The following is a 6,000-nucleotide window of genomic DNA, read 5'->3' on the forward strand; positions in this document are numbered from 1 at the left end:
GTAGGTTGGGAGGTGGATTTCTCCTAGGGTGCTCCTGGTTTCGCCACTAAATCCTACTAGGACGCTGGATTTCTTGATGATTTGATCCTCGTTTATCTTCATAGCTTTCAGTACGTCAAGCATGATTAGGTTCACCGAGCTGCCTCCGTCTACCAGGATCCTTCTTCTTCGTGGCGTTCCAATCGCATAGAAATTACTAGACCATCATGATGAACATCGGGATGCCCACCAGTCACAATCATTGAAAGTGATTGTTGGGGCATGATCCGCTTACAGGGTGACACAGTCCTTGGCCCCTGGCTATCTTCTTTGCTGCTGAACTTGTCAGGCCGCAAATCTCCGAACGGCCAGATATGAATTTTACTTCGTAGATTGGTGGTGGTGGAGGGAGACTGCGATCCTGCTTATGCTCCTGATTCTCTTTATCCTGGTTTGTGTTCCTGCCTTTTGTCTTGATCAGGTGTTTCAAGTATCCAGATTTTAGCAGGTAGGCCACTTCCTTCCTCAGGGTGAAACAATCATCCGTGGTGTGTCCAATATCCATGTGGAATTCGCACCATTTAGAATTGTCTCTTCTGAGATTTGGATTTTCTGACTTCCTGGGCCATCTGACAGCTGATCCCATATTGTCAAGTCTCTGGATCAATCCTACAATATCAACACTGAAGTAATGTTCGGAAATAGGTGGATAAACTTTAACCTTACCTTGATACTCATGAGCCAGGTTAACTTCTGACTGATATGGTGTAACACCCCCATACTCCAAGTGCCTTACCAGGACCACTCAGGTATGAAGACATTACCATCTCGGTTACCCGAGGCAATGATATTCAAACAACAATAAAGAAACAATGTTTATTATAAATAATTTAGTGAATAGATACAATCCTCAAAACCAAACCAAAAGTACGATACATGATTTCAAACTGATCTGTCTAATCGAAATGTAAATAAACTAAAGGCTAGGCTCTGCGGAAGACTCTTATCATCATGTCGTGGCATCCCGGCTATCCCAAAGTACTCATCTCAATACCGCTCAATATCGCTCACCATCCCCGAATGGATCACCGCAGTTTACAAAACAACATCGGGGGAAGACTAATCACACAATCAACATGTATAACAATAATAAGATAAACAGACAGCCTTAATCACACACACACACAACCAACCAATTCCTATCATCTCAATCCCGATCGTCCTTTGGACCATTACCGCCGATGGGGGACCGCATTGTACCCACCAAATCCCCGCTCCACATAGTGAGCGATAACCCTGTCCATTAATGTGCACATCCTTCTATGGCGGGTTCCATGAAAGAAAGGCGAAACTAGGGCGTGAAGCCACTCCCGCAAGTGACCCCACTCAGCCGAGGCCACGCCTCGCGAACCATCAACAACGATCACAACCACAATCACAATACAATTACTATATCAAACAACCAACACAATACATCAACCAATATCCCATTATGGGACTAATACTGAGTAGGAAATCCTACCTGGTAAGCACACAATCAGACGGTCTCTACCGCTGAATCAAAAAGCTTCCTCTATGAACCCTCCTCCTATCATACAACATATAAAGGCTACCAAATCACATACTACACATAAACCCCCAAATCTCTAAATTAGGGTTTAACCAAATCAAAGGAAAAACAATAAAAAGGGTACATAGATCTTACCCTCGACGCAAGGAACTCAACGATACGAATAACGACAAGAACTGACCGTCTGAACTCCGAGAATTGCTAAGAATGCGATTAGGAAGATAAACTGGTTGCTTTCTCTCTTAAACAGGGATTTAGGTTTTTGAAAAGTGATTTAGAATAATGACGACAAAGCTTATATACCTTAATCGCATAATTAACAAAACCCGAGAAAACTCCCCGTAAAACCGGCTACTCGATCGAGTACCCGAGGTACTCAATCGAGTACCCCCTTACTCGATCGAGTATCATAGTTACTCGATCGAGTACCCAACAGGTCAGAAACTATTTCAAAACGCAACCCACCCTTACTCGACAGAGTAAGGCCTACTCGATAGAGTACCCAGAGACTTATAAATACGGAGTATTACAGTCTTCCCTCCTTAAAAGGAACTTCGTCCCCGAAGTTCAAACCACTACTAAACAAAGGTACTCCCATATTCCCGACTCAAAAGCCAAACAAAACTTAACATAAAACATGATACTAACCCAACTCATCCCGACAAACATACCGACACTACATATAAAAGGTGTATAAAACTCTTAAAACTGCTCGCGATCATCTCCTACCCCCCTAAAAGAAACAAGGTTACGTCCCCGTAACCATACATACCTGATCAAAGAGGAAAGGGTAACGCTCTTTCATAGCTTCCTCTGGCTCCCATGTGGCCTGGAATATGGAGTAGGTCTATAGTTGTTTCCTTTATTGCTCTTCCTACTGCTCCTTTCATGATCATTTGGTCTACTGGGTGATCCAAGTTTATAACTTTTATCTTCTTCTAGCCTGATGAAAGCAAGAGTCTTGGCCTGAACATCTTCAAAGGTGTGGCAGGAATACTTAGTGAGCTCGCTGTATAAGTCACTATATGGTAATAACCCCTGTCTGGATGCCTCCACTGCTATTCCAACGTCACACCTGGGTATGGATACTTTTTCCTTGTTGAATCTTGCAAGAAATGTCCTGAGAGTTTCATCAGGCTTCTGTGTAACTCGGTAAAGGTCACTGGATCGTTTCTCCAACTCCCTGCTACTCGCGAACTGCTGGTTGAAACTGTTGATCAGGTTGACAAAGGAATGGATAGCTCCCAGTTGGCAGGTTGATGTACCATTGCAGAGCAGGGCCAGTCAGGGTCGTTCCAAATCCCTTGCACATGCAAACTTGTCTAAATTCGCTGGGAATAGATGCAGCCAGCATTTTCTGCTTGTAAAGAGCCACGTGATTTTGTGGATCCGTGGTTCCATCATAGACCCTCATGGACGGAACTGTGAACTTATTTGGTAGGTCTACTTTTGATATTTCGTCTATGAAAGGCGAATCAGCATAGTTGTCAGGTGCAGCTTCTTCCATGCTGGCAGGTACTCCAGGTATCTTATCGAATTTTTCATTGAGTTTCTTGATCTCCTGAACCACTGCCATCATGATGGCTGCTGCGGACTCATCAGGCTTCTCCCTATCATCTTTTAGTTCATCATCAATGTTAGGCCCAAATTAGCCTGGTCTGAATCTAACTTGGCCTGACCTTACTAGGCTGGTTAAGACAACCAGAGACCGGACAAATCTAACTATTATTTGGCAGATGAAGAATACCATAAGATAAGCAAGCTACTAAGTCCTAGAAGAAAAGCCTGATGGAAAGTACAAAATAGCCTGGCAGGACATTCAAACAGGCTGGATTAAGAAGATAAACAAGAAATGCAGTTGTATGAACTAATAATCACGTCCTATTCTCAAGGAAGACCAACTCTAACTACAAGACCATATCACTCCCATGAATCAAGATGTGTAAAAGAAGAAGAGCTAAAAATTGGTTAAGAGTAGAACGAGTCAACCGGATTAATAGGGAGTGTGCCCTATTAATCTGGTAACAACTCCGACAATGGAGAGGGACGTTGAGATCAATACAACGTTAATATTTGTAGAACTATAAATATTGTAATCTAGCATTTGCAAATAAATTATTCATTATTTATTCACATTTTATCCCTCATCCTTTCCTAAGTATTCAGCCATATACACGAATTTGTACTTAGCTTTTTAAAGTAATACGAGCAATATTCCTATACATAATTCTTTCTTATCATTTATATTATTATTCTAAACCTATTGAACTAGATACCCTAATTACTCAATAATCAAGCCGGATCCTTTTCAGGGAAAATCCTGCTAAAACAATTGGCGCCCACCGTGGGGCATCTAGTTCTTTAATCAAAAAATTCCTTTTACCATTCTCCATTTAATATTCACATACAAAAATAGTGGAACTCACCTCAGAACAACAATTAGCGGCTGCGCCTGCCAAGATCAAAGAATTGGAGACAATTCAAGAGAAGGCACCCAATGCAATGAAGGTAAATCGAGGGTCAAGGAATCGAGTCTAACCCGAGGAAAAAATTGGAAAATCGGGCCAGGCTCCAAGACCGATTCGAACCAGGAACCCCATTCTCATCCATTATCAAAAACATTGACTTTTCCAATTTTGGAACTCCGGAGAAGGATACATTATCCGCACCCAAATCATTTTCAATGATGAAACAAACAAAAAGCGAAGCAAAGAATAATGATGGCTATGCTTCAGGAAATCCAAAAACTCCACAACAAAATAGAAAATATACCGGAGTGCCGGACCACCGTATTTGAAGTAGAAGTTGACAGCTTTGCAGATGAAATTGCAAAGATTGATCTCCCCAAGAAATTTACCGTCCCATCCATGAGAACTTATGATGGGACCTCTGATTCACAAAATCACGTTGCCATATTCAAACAAAAGATGTTAGCCGCCTGAATACCCAGTGAACTCAGGCAGGCTGCATGTGTAAAGGCTTTGGTACAACCCTGACCGGAGCAGCATTACAATGGTTCATCAATCTCCCAAATGGAGGTATCAAGAATTTTGCAGAACTGATCAATGCCTTCAATCAACAATTCGCAAGCAGTAGAGACATGGCCAAGAGACCCAGTAACCTATTCAGGGTAAAGCAACTTCCCGAAGAATCTCTCAAAGAATTCCTGGCAAGATTTGTCAAAGAGAAGGTGGCCATTCCCAGGTGTGACGAAGAAACAGCAGTAGAAGCCTTCAGGCAAAGAGTCCTGCTTGACAGTGACATCTATGCAGACTTAACCAAAAAAGGCTGCCCAACCTTTGCCACTGTTCAATCCATCGTCTTAGAACATGTCATATTGGAGGAAGATCTCAACTTCAGAACAAACTCGTCCGGAGGAAAGCAAGGCTATGGACACACTAACAGGAAAAGCTCTTACCAGAAAGGAGGCAACCCCAGATCAGCACCCTATTCCAGGCCTGAACGATCTGAAGTCAACATGGCACAAGAACACAAAGGCAAATTCTTGGGCTATATGGTGACAAAAAGAGGAATAGAAGCCAGCCCTGAACAGATAAAAGCTATCTTGGAGCTAGAAACACCAAAGACAGTCAAAGACATATAAAAACTGACTGGAAGAATAGCGACCCTGAACAGGTTCATTTCAAGATCGTCAGAGAGGTGTAAATCATTCTATAATCTGCTAAGGAAGAACAAAGACTTTCAATGGACCCGATCGATCATCAGTCGCCTTTGAGGACCGAAAACATATCTATCCTCTCCTCCCTTCTTTGGCAAAACCAGTCAAAGATGAACCCTGACAGTATACTTGTCGATCACAGTAACTTCTTTGTCGGTGCAGTCTTGGTCAAAGAAGAAGACGGACAACAACACCCTGTCTATTACGTAAGTAAAAGTCTCTTTGGATGCGAGAGATCGGTATGGCCTGCTTGAAAAATATGTTTTAGCTTTAATTATGAGTTGCACAAAATTAAGACCATACTTTGAAAGTCACCCTATAATAGTCAGAACCAATCTTCCTATCAAGTCTGTACTTAGGAAGCCGAATTGTCCTGGACGAATGTGCAAATGGTCACCCAGCTAAGCACATACAACATAACATTTGAACCAAGGACAAAAATTAAGTCACAAGCACTAGCAGACTTTGTGGCTGATTTTAGTCCAGCCCTAGAACCCGACCTAATAAAAGAAGTAAATAAACCGACAATGACCAAACAGACCTAGAATGGACCCTATTTGTCGATGGTGCAGCCAACATGAGGGGCACAGGCCTGGGGGTAGTACTAAAATCACCACAGGGGGATAAGATAGTACAAGCTATAAGTTGTGCATTTGAAGCTACCAACAATGAGGCAGAATATGAAGCCCTAATAGCTGGATTAAAGGTATGTATTGACCTTGGTGTGCAAAACCTAAAGGTACGTACTGATTCCCTTCTTATTTCAAACCAA

The sequence above is a fragment of the Silene latifolia genome, chromosome 3, assembly GCF_048544455.1.
Source record: "Silene latifolia isolate original U9 population chromosome 3, ASM4854445v1, whole genome shotgun sequence".
Lineage (NCBI taxonomy): Eukaryota > Viridiplantae > Streptophyta > Magnoliopsida > Caryophyllales > Caryophyllaceae > Silene > Silene latifolia.